Genomic DNA, 16836 nt, shown 5'->3' with positions numbered 1-16836 from the left:
TGGGGATGGGGTAAACTCCCATTTAAAGCTGGTGTAAAACACAAGGCCAGAGGACAATTTGTGGGCCACAATATTTCCAAGTGGGGCCAAAACCAGATTAGCATGTAACTGAGAAATGTTTAACAAAATAAATAGAAATATAGATATTACATATTTAATTTATGAAACAAAATACATATTTCTAAAACAGTATATTATATATAATATATGAAACTATAAATCTATTATGTACAACCTTCCATTTCAAATATAAAACAAAATAATCATGTAAATTTCATTTTTTCTTCCCTTCCCCATTCCCTGTCATAGAGATGGCTACCATTACAATTATGTATATATATATATATATATATATGTATATATATACATATATATGTAACATATACACACTATACATATATGTATATATGTAAGTATATTTGTATATTCATGTATACATATATATACACATATAATTATTTTATACATGCTCAATTTATCAGTTCTTTTTTTTGTATGCAAATGTCATCTTTCTTCATATGCCCTTTATAGTTAAATTTGGGTATTTATAATAGTCAAAAATAACTCACTCACTCAAAGTAATTCTTAAAATAATATTGCTGTTGCTGCACATAATTTTCTCTTGGTTCAACTCATTTTGCTTTTCATTATTTCATCCAAGGCTTTCCATGTTTTTCCAAAATCATTGAACTCATCATTTCTCATAGTACAATATTATTTTAATCACAATCATATATATATTTTTCAATTATTCCCCAATGGATGGGCATTCCTGCAATTCCCAGTATTTTGCCACTACAAAGAGAACTCATAAATATTTTGGATCATATATGTTTTTCTTTTTTTCTAATCATCTTTGGAAATAGGCTAAGTATGCTGAAAAATTACCTATGCATATATTTTGTAAATAAAAAGCTATAATAAAAAAAAAGAAAAAAGGCTAAGTAGTGGTATTGCTGGGTCAAAAGTAATTTGATAATTCTTTGGACACAATTCCATATTGCTTTCCAAAATGGTTGGATCAGTTTACAATTTCCCTACTAATAAATTAGTGTCCCAATTTTTCCACATCCTTTCCAACATTTGTCATTTTCCCTTCTATGATTTTAGCTAATCTACTAGTCATAAAATGATATTTCCAGGTTATTCTAATTTGCATTTTTTAATCAATAATGATTTTCATGTGACTATCGATTGTTTTGATTTCTTCTTCAGAAAATTGCCTGTTCATATCATTTGATCATTTCTTAATTTATCAAAATTATATTTTAAAAACTTAGTCTATATGCAGCCCACAGGGATCATTATGTACAGATTAGTGATACCATCCCTCTTCTCCCACCATCATCTTTTTGAGTTTGACTGTATGCTTTAGAGGACATCTCAGCAGAAACTGTCCTGAATACCTTGCCATCCTACTTTCTTCCTTAAAGTTCACTAACAAATCAGACCACATACTCATAATTTGGTAGCTAAGGAGGCCCATAGATAAAGTTTGATTCCATTCTAATTGGGCTCCTCCAGACAGATTGGACAAAGGGTGTAGCAAGCCATAGTGAGGGTCAGGGCACTTAAATCCAATTTGTTAAAACCCAGTTCTTTTAGGAACTTCATCCCCTCCTTTGCAGATACCCTTTAGGGATTTTACGGAAATGGGAATTCATCTTTTGAGGCCAGGTGAGAATAACTCCCTTTCCCAACCACCTAAAAATAAAAGGAAAAAGAGCATTCTCTATTTGGTAACTATGATACATTTTGTAAGGTTCTTTTTTTTTTTTTTTTTTTAAGTATTTTATTTTTCCAAATACATGTAAAGTTAGTTTAAAATAAGGTTTTTGGCAAGTTCCCTCTATCTATGAAAGCTATTTTAAGAGACTCATCATTGGTACCATCAGGTCATGCCCTCAGGAAACATTTTTTCCGAAACAGGTAAGATTTCTGTTTGAGTTTCTCAGGTAATTACATCAGCTCTTATGTGCAAAGGATCAACCCCTGGCTAGTCCCTTGGGGAAGGGAAAAATCCTCCTACATCTGGTGCTTTCTTACTATTGGTGAGAGTTCCTCAATCTTTACTGCCTGTCTGCTGTCCCATCTCTATATGCATCGAGCTTGCTGAAAAGCCTCACATAATAACTGACTGCTAATAGACTTTCCTCCATAGTGTGACCTCTGTAGCATCTCATATATGAAACAAATGGAGCAGAGGCTTTAGAGATTGTCCTTAGGCATAGCTGAAGAGTCTTGTCAAAACCATAAACTGAGAGGCTTCCTTATGAACTACATGTTTGAGAAATCACACCCATCTTTCTCCAGAAGATGTCATTGCCTTTTACCTGCCTAATAGGGGACTGTGACTCTTCCCTCCATTTCTAGGTCACTTGTTTACAATGACATCAGTATTTGCCCGGTTTACACCCATTTGGGTTTTCTGCTCTAATTTTACCAGTTGATCAGCTCACATCTATATAGTTGTGTGGTAGAAGAGACACATAGCTAAAATATAAATATAATATATAATAATATATATAATAAATATAAAGTATTAAACTATTCTGGGTAGGAAATAAATCCAAAGGTAGACTTTCCAATGTGGGTATATGTAAATCTAATCTGTTAAAACCTTTTCTTTTGAGAAAGATGCCAAGCTGTCTACCATAGGAATGATCTTTCATGAAATCAAGTGAGAATAACTTCCCATCTAAGTCACCTAAAAAGGGACAAAAATCAAGATTTCATGCCTCTAATTTATTTACTTGACTCTCTAACAATAAAATAATTCTTCAAATCTATCAAACTTTAATGCAGAAATAATCTCAATTTTGACTTCATTAGACTACACCCTCAAGAGACCTTGCTCTGATGATTCATCAGGTTTCTGTTGTAATTTCTCAGGCATGCAGCCAAGTTTCACCGCAATGAAGGTCCTCTCACCCCGTATTTCCTAGGGTATGAAATCACTTTCCTTCTAGGAGCAGTGATAATAATATTGAGTTGGAGGTGGCTTTTTTTTTAAACCATCAGAAAGAAGTCCTTTCCTTATTTGGCTCCTTGTCCCTCATTCTTTTGCCTCATGAGTCACTTTTTGATGGAACCAGAACTTGTAGAACTGGAAACTATGGTCCTGAGACCACATGGTGAGTTCCTGCTTGATGTCTCTCAGTTTCCACTTCCATTAGAAAATGCCACTAGCTCCATTAGCTATCCTCTTTGCATGGTCCCTAAAAGCCAACAACTATTTCTGATTGTTGAATGGGCTAAGTTGGTACACTTTCAGTCTCATTGTGCTGGTATCCTATCTTCTAGAGGATAGTAAAAATGATTCAGCCCTTTCTATACCCTAGCCACCTTCAGTATTCACTAAGCTCATGTCAAGGAACCTGATCCTTGTTCCAGTGAGAAGATTCCTTATACATAATCAGAAGCACTTTTTTCTATCTGGTGTCAGTGACTGATCATCTGACCTATATTTGCAGTCTCTTTATCTCAATTCAAACATCATGTTATCCACAAAGCCATCTCATCTTGCCCCAGTTACAAACTGGGACAAGGTTGTTAAGAGCAGATCTGGCACTATTACCCTGTTAGGGTGTGATATCAAGACAAAATGAAATTCTTTAAAATTATTGAATAGTTAACAAAAGGAGGTTTACTTAGTCCTATCATAGGATATGCAACAAGTATATATTGGACCTCAAGATTCTATAGTGGTGGCTCTTCTGTTTCCATATAGAAATATTTCTGGTCAGCCTGACAATTTATGGTAGCTCTAGTGGTCTTCAGACATCCACTGAATTGGAAGGGTCTTGACTTCATGTGAATATGACTTTTAATGCCTTTCAGTAACCAGGAAACTTCATCAAAGAAGGTAGGAGTCAACCATATCCTGGTCACAGCCTTGTTGCCTTTTAGAAAAAATTAAATTCTGTTGCTCAGAAAATGCTGCTCTGGTTTCATTCCATCAGGATACCTGAAATTGTGGTAGATAATAACTGAGGAAATGATCCAAATTATATGATTTATTAGGATAATAATAATAATAGATTAGGTTAGTGAACTCCCCAGTCAATCTAAAGACCCAGAATAAGGAGTAAGACAGTTTTATATATTAAAAACAATTAATTAAATAAGACCAATTAATTAAAAGAAAAAAAATTAGTCAGTATACAAAATTAGGTAATCAGATTTCTAATTGGAGGAAAGATAGGTACTTTCCCAGTTGGGAGAGGGGGAGTAAACAGTACAATTTCCTGAAATCAGAAAAAGAGGTTTTATTTCCCTCTCAGTTTCTATATTTAATCAAAGCAGATAAGACTTATGGGTTGTTTGAGAGGTATAATGGGACAAAATTCCTCTCATCAATCTTCTGATCTGATTGGCTTCCTGGTCAGCATGATTTAGGTCCGTGGTTAAGGGTCTCTAAGCATAGTTCAGGTGCCCAGTCATGCAGGATTAGGTTCAAATGGTGCAATAAAGTTTTCTCACAATTCTCATATTTGAATAAAGTTTTCTCACTAGACAAAAATTGGACTGGACCCATAATTGAATAGAAAGGGAACTGAGATAAATGTAAAATTGAGTTACAAGATCAATTCCTACAAAACAGAAGCATAGAGTACACCTATTTCCATAATTCTGTACCACTTATGGGAGGGCATCTTTGTTCAGGCAGCAGTGAGTGAAAGATCCTCTATTTGGGTCAGTTTGTAATATTGCTGGAGATAGTCTTTTAGACCATGCCATGACCAATATTCTTTCTTTTAAAAAAAATGTATTTATTTATTTAAAACTTGAATACAAAATAGAAAAAAAAAAACAGAAAAAGAAGCATTGTTGGGTGCACAAAAGAACACGAGAGGATTCAAAATATATAATAATAAATTTCCATTTCAAGAAAGTATATATAATAATAGAACACGTATTCATAACTCTTCCCTTTTGCTTTTTTTTTTTTTTTTTTTACCTCTGCTGTGTACTTTTTACTTTATTCTTTTTTCCCCTTTCCCCCACCCCATCAGGCTACATAGATTAAACACAGATATATTTATATACATATACATATGTATAGATACACATATATACAAACACATATACATAAATACTTATATACATCTATATAAGGTTGTATTATGCTTATTTGTACTTTGTTTCTCTGAAGGTGGATAACATCATTCTTCTTAGATCCAAGTCTTTCCATATTTTTCTAAATCCACTAATTATTTTCTACGACACAACAATATTCCTATATTATATTACCTAGTTGTTTTGAATGGTCTAAAATAATATTAATATGGATTGATATGTATATAATGTAGATTTCTCTTTTTGGATTGGATCTTTTTTAACTTTGTCTAAGATCAGTGATTATCACCCCTACTTTTTTCCAATAAATTCTACTCCTGATCATTATTATTGTGTTTGTGTATATCTCGTTTTCTATCCCTGTTAACTCTTTTGCTTTATTTCTATCCCTAGCTGGCCTTTCTATTACTTAACTTTCCTGCCAATCTCACCCAGGACCTCTCCTTTCTCCTTCCCCTCCTTAATCCCATTCCCATTAATCTATATACTTTATTCCACTCCAGGTAATCTATACACCCTTCAATACCCCACTTTAGTTCATCTTCCCCTCTTATTTCTTTCAAAATTTTGGAAGATTATATATAACATGTATATATGTGTATGGTGTGTGTGATATAAATAGATGTATACACACACACATATGTATATGCATGTGTGTTTGTATTGTTCCCTCCTTATTCCATTCTCAATGTGTAAGTAGGATTTCAGAACAGTTAGCCCTTCTCCCCCATCTAATTCCTCTGTATCAATTCTTGTTCTTGTACCTCTTTCATAAAACATAATTACTATTTTTACCTTTTTCTACATGATTTTGCTTTTTAGAATCACACTGTACTCAGCTCTGTCCCAATCTTTTTTTTTGTATTACCTAATTACTAATGACAGTTTTAGATATGTAGTTTACATTTTCATATATAAAACATAAACAGTTTGTCTTTAATACTAGCCTTGAAATTAGTCTTTGATGTTTATCTGATAATTCTCTTGGATTTTATATGTTTAATTTTCTATTAACTAAAGTTTTTTTTTTTTTTTTGGCAACAAAATCCGGAAGGTCTTATACTTTGTTGACTTCCTTTTCCTTATTTTTTGTTCAGGATAATCCTTTTTCTTTTCTTTCTTTTCCTTGAAGGCAATTGGGATTAAGTGACTTGCCCAGGGTCACACAGTTAGGAAGTGTTAAGTGTCTGAGACCACATTTGAACTCAGGTCTTCCTAACTTCAGGGCTGGTGCGCCATCTAGCTGCCCCAAAGATAATCCTTAATTTAGGGGGTTGAAATTTAGCAAAGATGTTGTGATCTTTTCAGGTGACTTTTTTTTCTATTTCTACTTTCTCCTCTTGTTTGAACACTTCAGAACAATTTTCTTTAATTATTTCCTGCATTATTGCATCCAGATTTTTTTTTTGTCATAGCTTTGAAGTAGTCCACTTATTCTTATGCTTTCTTTTCTTGATCAGTTTTCCAGATCTGTTTTTTTTTTTTATGTGATATTCACATTCTTTTCTATTTTTTTCATTCTTTATATTTTATTATTTCTTGATCTCTTACAACTTCACTGTTTCTCTTGTCCAATTTTAATTTTCAAAGAATCATTTTCTTCCTTAAGACTCTAGATTTCCTTTTCTAATTGTTTGACTTTCTTCTTTTTCTTGGATGGTTTGTATTTTTAATTTTTTAGTTTTTCCTCATTCTCTTTCATTTGATTTTAAAAGTCTTTTTAAAGTACTTCTGAATTCTTTCTAAAGTTCTAAATTCTTTCTGGGCAAGTAACCATTTAATGTGGGTTTGGGATAGGAGGGGTTTGTTTGTTTGTTTGTTTGTGTTACTTCAGTATCCTCTGATTATGAACCCTGGTCTTCCTTATTCCCATAGTAATTTTCTATGATTGAGTTCTGCTTTGCCTGGTCATTATTATTATTATTTTTAATAAAAAGGTAGTTAGTGTAATCATCTCAAATTGTGAGGTAGGGAGGATGATGCCTCTGGCAGCAGATTTTTCTTTCTTTTCCCCCTCTGGCCTGGAATTCCAAACCAAGAACTTCTCCCTAGTGTAAGAGCCAACAGCTGGAAGCATTTCTGCCCCACTATTTCAGCATTTACTTGGGTCTGATGTTCCTTATCAGCAGAGGTTGCCTCAGGCTTCCTCTAAGTTGGGGCAGAGACTACCTCCCAACCCAGCTAGCAACAGGGCTTGCAGTTTATTATTTCAAGGGAACCAGCTTGGAGTTAGAAACTAGAAATTAAGAGAATTTTCATTCTTTGAGATATTATTTGACATACATATTACTATCAAATTGAAAATTGATTTTAATTTAATTTTGTTTAGTTTTAATCTTGATTTAATATTCACTTTTAAAGTTTCTTCTCTTTACTAATTTCACTTACCATCTACATCTTGGAAAAATTTACTTGAAGGTTAAGCTTTTGTTTTGTAATTTCTTTCAGCTTTGTAACCCCATTCATCAACTATTATCTAGAGAAACTTGACTAACCTAAAAGATCAAATCTCATCAATTTAAAATATTTTAATAACTTCCATTGCTTAGGAATCTTTGGTGATTCAATTCATATATTTGGATGTAGTTAAAGGAATTTCAAAAGAGGAGGCCCAAATGATGAAATCTCAATTCTATGTCATCAATAGCCAATCAAAAAAAGACAATTATGTTGCTTCAGATTTTGCTTTCCCATATTGCTAATTATTAATAAAGATCTTGTCAGTATTCACCGGAGATTTTTGGTCAATGAGACCAAAATTGTCTCAATCAATATATTGATTATTGCTAGCTCAGCTAATAAATTGATCATTCTCAGATCTTTGAGATATGGAAATTAAAGCTATCTGAATTTTAAAATGTCAGAGGGTTAAGAAATGTTTTAACAAAAAGAGAAAGGGGACATGGAATATTATAAATTTCGAACATTATTAGAAAAAAATTTTCTTATAGAGAAGATAAGATCTCAGAAAAACTAAGAAAAGTATCTTCCATCATTATAATTTGTGACTTTTACAGTATTATCTATAAAAAGACTAATTTCGCAACTCTTCTGTTTATAAAGATGTCTTAAAACTGCATGAAGACTTATAGGACACTCTATATTACCATGTGCTATAGTGTATGGTACTTAAAATTTACTTTTGATGTGTGTTACAGTTATAGATTCTTGGAGTATTTTAGTCTTATTGCTCAAAGCTACAATGTTATTATTCTCAGCTGTATTAAGTTCTAAGTTTGGATTTTGTTTCAGAGAATGCTTAGGTTTACCAGCTTCTCTCACAATCCAAACTGTCTGAAAGTCTACATATAAGATAATAGAAAAGTTTTAGAACTGCACTAAGATTTTTAGAATATTGTATAGTCCTAATTGACTTACTTCACATTTTATTTTACCTTGTTTGTTAAGCTTTTTAAATTGAATACTACTGTGTGGGTTTCACATTAGGATTATATGGAATTCTGAGGGAGGGGAATGGAGAATCAATCAAAGAGAAAAGAAAGCTGGTATTAATTATATAATAACATAGTATTAATGAGTAACAAAATATTAAAGTTTACTAATTGAAAATTATGTTTCTTAATAAACTTTATAGTAAAGGGATTATATCTAATTTATATTTACACAGGTCACAGGGCATAGAAGTATCCTGAGCCCAACATGGACTCAATAAATAAATAACCCTATCCATTTACAGAAAACAAGAATCAATTCTTAAAATTAAAGAACTCTTAGAACAAAGCAAAAAAAATTACTTAATAGTAGGCAATATCAATTGCTGTTGTTCCATTAGTTTATATAGATTTATAAAGAATCAAGTGTAAGAATTTACATTTATCCCTATTAAAATTCATCTCAGATTTGACATAGCATTCTAGCCTAAAAGATCTTTTTGGATCTACATTATGTCATTCAATATAACTCAAAATACGACAGGGCCTGAAAGTTCTATCTTTGTAGAATACTTATAATGATTCCCTGGGGTACAAACAGTCTCATTTCCATGCTTTTACATTGGTTCTCATCTATGCCTGGTTTGCTCTACCCCTATGCCCTTGTTTCTTAGCTTCCCTGACATCTTCTTTGACAAAATATAATTCTCATTTTCTGTTCCTCTTCTTGGGAATAAATAATTTGTGTTTTCTTAACTTGATCATCTCATGAAAATCAATTGAAATATTTTGAATGTGACCCTAACAGTTTAAATCGAGCAAGACTAGGCATCTTTGAGAGACAATAGAATCTTGGTATTATAGTTTAATTCATTTTGTGAGGAATTTCTGAGCAGAATGTCTTTTAACTCATTCTAGAGAAATGATTAACTATAAAGACTAAAAAGAGGACAAATACAAAGAACTAAGAATTTAATTCAACCTTTTCTTATAAAAAATCATGAAGCAAATGCTTTAAAATAGACTTTAGTTGGTGTGTTGAGAGAACTGAATGAGACATTTCCAGAATCGAGGGTGAACCAGCAATTATATTGATGACTAAAAGTGGCCTTTTCTATGATCTTTCTCACAACTGATAACATTGTAAATAACCTCATGTAATACAGCCTATGATATTTACAGTTATTTAAGCTTTGGAGACTAGGAATTTGCAGATATGTAAAGAGTGAGCAAATGTTAATGGGAATAGTGGTTTAGAATTCATTCAGTAGTAGATAATGATATTGAATAGATGGGATAAGATAATTAAAGAGAGAAATGTTGCAATTTTAGTAACTAATGTGAAATTATCAGATTATATTCTTGATTACCTTAAAGTAGGTTGAAAATGAATAAGAAAAATGAGCTAGTAGTAGGTTAGTCAACCATGAATATAGCAAAAGAGTGAATATGAAGAAGAAACTTCTCAAGACCCAAGTGTTAGTTTATTTATGTGGCAGCTTCACATTATCTCCTTAGCTGATTAGGCAGATAGTGAGTCATTATGGTGCTTGATATTTCATCCTTATGACAGATGAAAACAATTGACCTCAAAATGATAGGTTCTGTGATATTCTAAAGTGCCAGTTTAATTGTGTTTCTTCTGAAGGAATGAAAAGGAATTACTTTAAATTAAGAAAAAAAAAAGCTTTCAAATTCAACTTCCTGGAAACATGGAGTAGCTTAAAAAATGGTGTCAAATTCAAATAGAAATGGCCAATATATAAGGATCACTTCTGCCCCCATATTGACTTAGAAAACACATTAATGTTATCTATGTTTTTTTATTTATGTACTTTTATTTATTTTGTTAAATATTTCCCAATTACATTTTAATGGGGTTCTGGCAACATTTGGGAGTGTTGTAGGCCTTAATATTTGATATCTCTGGCATATAAGGTTAAGAAACCAAAAAGTTTGAATTAAATATCTTCCAATTAAAGAAATTCTACCACTATTTCAACAAGGGAATTTTAATTTTAAATGTCCTTTTAGACAGCTGAAGTTAAAATTGTTCCCACTAGGGTGTGCTAGATATCCAAATAGTTATATTTATGTTACCAAATTTATTTTGATCTGTCTTTTCCAAACTGACACTTTTCAGTGCATACAATCTTTTAATATTAGAACAGTCTTGTATACTGTATGTGAACTTTGCTGAAACACTAAAATTTTTTAAAATTTATTTTCATTTCATAGAAATTATTTTATTATTTTAAAAATAATTTTTAGGCAGTTAATGTGAAAGGAATTTTCTAAGTTTAGTTGCTAAAAGTGGCAATCTTACCTTGGTAGTATTATTGTGTACTTCAGTATTGTGTATTTCCAGTATTACAAATAACATCTCCTTTAAATCACCATACATTAGATAAACTTTGATAACCTATTCCATAAATATTTAAGCTCTCCATTTTTATAAATTTAACTCACTGATATTTGAAAGTTAGGTAACATAGTAGATCAATTTAAAATGTTTTAGCATAGATCCTAAAACTTAATACATTAATGTCTATATTCAAAATTTATGCTGAGAAATTTCAGAATATAGGTTTTATTATTTACACAGATGTGGGCAATACTCAAATACTGGGCATGGAACAATTTGTATTTTATCTCAAATAGATAAATGCTTACTATATGGCTGGGCACATAGTAAGTAAACATAGAGTATAAGATCACCTATCAAAGTACATTCCAGGGACAAAATCCAAAGTGCAGGTAAGATGATAGAAGCAGCATTATAAAATAGTTGTAGTATAGTTTAAAAATGTCTAGGAAGCAAACTATTTCAGGCAAGATTAAGTAAATGTTTATTTTTCATCATTTCATTTACAGAGCCTTGGTTTGGTTTATAGGACTGAGGAGAAGGAGCAAAAGGAAGATGGCTGAAGTACAAGAAGCATGCTGTAGAGATGACTAATAAATTGAGTAGATGTCTACTTCTGGGCAAAATGAAGCAAAAGCTTATCTATGAGACCCAGTTAACTTACAGTAGAGTACAAAGGAAGAGAATAAGAGTACAAGTGACCAGAACACAGGCAGCATGGTGTAGAGAATATCTGTGAAGAAAATGCATGAGATGCAAGTTCATAAACAAATACAGAAAACACAGGAAATATGCAAAAGATACTACAGATAAACACAATTCTCCACTTCAACTTTTCCATAAGGTTCTAAAGTTTTCTACAGCTTAGTACTTATATAATTTGAACTTCCCTTGAATGGATTTAAAATTGGGGTATTGTAGATCAAACCTTTGACATTCTGGCAAATCCTTCAATCTCACAGGATACCAAGCAGTGTCCCCAGACTTGTTTTGATACCCTATGTTTTATACTCTCGGAAGAGAGAGTTTTAGAGGCTTATATACAGGGAATATTTTTAAAATTTAATTTTATATTTTATTTTTCTCCAATTACATGTAAAAACAATTGTTGACAGAATTCATGTTAAAAATTTTGAGTTCCAAATACTCTTTCTGTCCCCATTTCCTTCAATGAGAATGCAAATAATTTGATATAGGTTATACATGTGTAGTCATACCAAAGATATTCCCATGTTAATCATGTTGTAAAAGAAAAGACAAAAATTAAAAAAACAAGAAGAAAAATAACAAAAATTAAAAAAAAATATATTTTTCGATCTGTATCCAGACTTCAATCAGTTCTTTCTCTGGGGATGATAGTATTTTTCATCATAAGTCCTTCAGAGTTTTCTTGGATCTTTTTATTACTGAGAATATAATTCATTGACAGTTGATCATTTTACAATATTGATATTACTATGTACACTTTTTTCCTGGTTCTACTCATTTCATTTTGCATTGATTCATTGTTAAGTCTTTAAATGTTTTTTCTGAGAGCATCTAGCTCATCATTTCTTATGGCATTATAATATTCCATCACAATCATATATCACACCTTATTCAGCCATCGTCCACTTGATGGGAATCCCATCAATTTCTTATTCTTTTCTGTCAGAAAGGAGTTGCTATGAATATTTTTTTATATATAAATCCTTTTCTTTTGAAAAAATTATTTTGGGATACAGACCTAGGAATGATATATATATTTTTATTTTAATAGCTTTTTATTTACAAGTTATATGGATGGGTAATTTTACAGCATTGGCAATTGCCAAACCTTTTGTTTGAATTTTTCCCCTCCTTTGCCCCATCCTCTCTCCTAGATGGAAGGATGATCAATACATGTTAAATATGTTAAAATATAAATTAAATACAAAATAAGTATGTATGTCTAAACCATTGTTTTGCTGTACAAAAAGAATCAGACTCTGAAATAGTGTACAATTATCCTGTGAAAGAAATCAAAAATGCAAGCGGACAAAAATGTAGGGATTGGGAATTCTATGTAATGGTTCTTAGTCATCTCCCAGAGTTCTTTTGCTGGATGTAGCTGGTAAAATTCATTACTTCTCCATTGGAACTAATTTGGGTTCATCTCATTGCTAAATATGGCCAGGCCCATCAGAACTGATCATCATATAATACTGTTGTTGAAGTATATAATAATCTGGTCCTGCTCATTTGACTCAGCATCAGTTCGTGCAAGTCTCTCCAGGCCTTTCTGAAATCATCCTATTGATCATTTCTTACAGAACAATAATATTCCATAATATTCATATATCACAATTTATTCAGCCATTCTCCAATTGATGGGCGTACATTCAATTTCCAGTTTCTGGCACTACAAAAAGGGCTGCCAGAAACATTCTTGCACATATAGGTCCCTTTCCCTTCTTTAAGATCTCTTTGGGATATAAGCCCAGTAGTAGCACTGCCGGATCAAAGGGAATGCACAGTTTGACAACTTTTTGAGTATATTCCAAATTGCTCTCCAGAATGGCTGGATCCCTTCATATGTCCACCAATAATGCATCAGTGTCCTAGTTTTCCCACATCCCCTCCAACATTCATCATTATCTTTTCCTGTCATCTTAGCCAATCTGAGAGGTGTGTAGTAGTATTTCAGAGTTGTCTTAATTTGTATTTCTCTAATCAATAGTGATTTGGAACACCTTTTCATATGGAATGAAATGAACTATGAAAGCTGTCTCACAAAATGGAGACAGTGTTCTAAAGAGTGAGTGACAGTTGGCTGTGCCCTAGGGCCAGATTTCTCTCTCTAGAAATCATCTGGTTTACAAAAAGTGGGACCTTTTCTTTGTGAGACTAAGTTGGGGCTACCTTAATATTGAAGCTCCCAAATAAAGTAATTTAATAATACTAAAGATGTGGTTGGGTTGAAAGTTTTCCTCATTTATGACTTAGAATGTGCTGGTTAATAAGGACAAAGATCCAGCCTATAGGGACTATTACCCCAGGCCCCTATATAATTCTTGTCTGTTAACTGGGCCTTGCCTCTCCTTGCCTATCTGCTTATGTGGGGAAGGAGATGTCCTTTCTTTCAAGATTGTAATAAAATTCCTTTCTGCCTTTGCCTTGAGAAATCTTAATTTATTTGATTTATTTGAGCTGGTGGTCTTGTCCCACACAACATGACTAGAAATAGTTTCAATTTTTTCATCTGAAAATTGTATGTTCATATCCTTTGAACATTTATCAATTGAAAAATGGCTTGAATTCTTATAAATTTGAGTCAATTCTCTATATATTTTAGAAATGAGGCCTTTATCAGAACCTTTGAATGTAAAAATATTTTCCCAGTTCATTTGGGCCTGCCATTCCTTTTTTTTTTTTTAATATTTTATTTTATTTTATTTAATAATAACTTTATATTGACAGAATCCATGCCAGGGTAATTTTTTTTTTTTTTACAACATTATCCCTTGCACTCGCTTCTGTTCCGATTTTTCCCCTCCCTCCCTCTACCCCCTCCCCTAAATGGCAAGCAGTCCTATATTTGTTAGATATGTTGCAGAATATCCTAGATACAATATATGTTTGCAGAACCAAACAGTTCTCTTGTTGTACAGGGAGAATTGGATTCAGAAGGTAAAAATAACCCGGGAAGAAAAACAAAAATGCAAATAATTCACATTCATTTCCCAGTGTTCTTTCTTTGGGTGTAGCTGCTTCTGTCCATCATTTATCAATTGAAACTCAGTTAGGTCTCTTTGTCAAAGAAATCCACTTCCATCAGAATACATCCTCATACAATATCGTTGTCGAAGTGTATAATGATCTCCTGGTTCTGCTCATTTCACTTAGCATCAGTTCATGTAAGTCTCTCCAAGCCTCTCTGTATTCATCCTGCTGGTCATTTCTTACAGAACAATAATATTCCATAACATTCATATACTACAATTTACCCAGCCATTCTCCAATTGATGGGCATCCATTCAATTTCCAGTTTCTAGCCACTACAAACAGGGCTGCCACAAACATTTTGGCACATAAATGTGCCTTCTTTAATATCTCTTTGGGGTATAAGCCCAGTAGTAACACTGCTGGATCAAAGGGTAGGCACAGTTTGATAACTTTTGGGGCATAATTCCAGATTGCTCTCCAGAATGGTTGGATTTGTTCACAACTCCACCAATAATGCATCGGTGTCCCAGTTTTCCCGCATCCCCTCCAACATTCATCATTATTTTTTCCTGTCATCTTAGCCAATCTGACAGGTGTGTAGTGGTATCTCAGAGTTATCTTAATTTGCATTTCTCTGATCAATAGTGATTTGGAACACTCTTTCATATGAGTGGTAATAGTTTCAATTTCATCATCTGAAAATTGTCTATTCATATCCTTTGACCATTTATCAGTTGGAGAATGGCTTGATTTCTTATAAATTAGAGACAGTTCTCTATATATTTTGGAAATGAGGCCTTTATCAGAATCTTTAACTGTGAAGATGTTTTCCCAGTTTGTTGCTTCCCTTCTAATCTTGTTTGCATTAGTTTTGTTTGTACAAAGGCTTTTAAATTTGATATAATCAAAATTTTCTATTTTGTGATCAGTAATGGTCTCTAGTTCATCTTTGGTCACAAATTTCTTTCTTCTCCACAAGTCTGAGAGATAAACTATCCTATGTTCCTCTAATTTATTTATAATCTCGTTCTTTATGCCTAGGTCATGGACCCATTTTGATCTTATCTTGGTATATGGTGTTAAATGTAGGTCCATGCCTAATTTCTGCCATACTAATTTCCAGTTATCCCAGCAGTTTTTATCAAATAATGAATTCTTATCCCAAAAGTTAGGATCTTTGGGTTTGTCAAACACTAGATTGCTATAGTTGACTATTCTGTCTTGTGAACCTAACCTTTTCCACTGATCAACTAATCTATTTCTTAGCCAATACCAAATGGTTTTGATGACTGCTGCTTTATAATATAATTTTAGATCAGGTACAGCTAGGTCACCTTTGTTTGATTTTTTTTTTCATTAATTCCCTTGAGATTCTCGACTTTTTATTGTTCCACATGAATTTTGTTATTTTTTCTAGATCATTAAAATATTTTCTTGGAAGTCTGATTGGTATAGCACTAAATAAATAGATTAGTTTAGGGAGTATTGTCATCTTTATTATATTCGCTCGGCCTATCCAAGAGCACTTAATATTTTTTGTCTGGAAACTTTTTTTGTAATTTGGTCATATAATTCCTGACTTTCCTTTGGTAGATAGATTCCCAAATATTTTATGCTATCAATGGTTATTTTGAATGGAATTTCTCTTTGTATCTCTTGCTGTTGGATTTTGTTGGTGATGTATAAAAATGCTCAGGATTTATGGGGATTTATTTTGTATCCTGCTACCTTGCTAAAATTATGAATTATTTCTAATAGCTTTTTAGTAGAATCTCTGGGGTTCTCTAGGTATACCATCATATCATCTGCAAAGAGTGATAGTTTGGTTTCCTCATTGCCTACTCTAATTCCTTTAATCTCTTTCTCAACTCTTATTGCTGAGGCTAGTGTTTCTAATACAATATTGAATAATAATGGTGATAGTGGGCAACCTTGCTTCACTCCAGATCTTACTGGGAAAGGTTCCAGTTTTTCGCCATTGCATATGATGCTTACTGAAGGTTTTAAATATATGCTCCTGACTATTTTAAGGAAAAGTCCATTTATTCCTATGCTCTCAAGTGTTTTTATTAGGAATGGATGTTGGATTTTATCAAATGCTTTTTCTGCATCTATTGAGATGATCATATGGTTTTTGTTTGTTTGATTATTGATATAGTCAATTATGCTAATAGTTTTCCTAATATTGAACCAGCCCTGCATTCCTGGTATAAATCCTACTTGGTCATAGTGTATTATCCTGGGGATGATTTTCTGTAATCTTTTTGCTAATATTGGGCCTGCCATTCCTAATTAGCCCAGTTTCCCTCAGTTTTC

This window comes from Antechinus flavipes, chromosome 3 (assembly GCF_016432865.1).
Source record: "Antechinus flavipes isolate AdamAnt ecotype Samford, QLD, Australia chromosome 3, AdamAnt_v2, whole genome shotgun sequence".
NCBI classification, from domain to species: domain Eukaryota; kingdom Metazoa; phylum Chordata; class Mammalia; order Dasyuromorphia; family Dasyuridae; genus Antechinus; species Antechinus flavipes.
Note: the sequence above shows the minus strand (reverse complement) of the source record.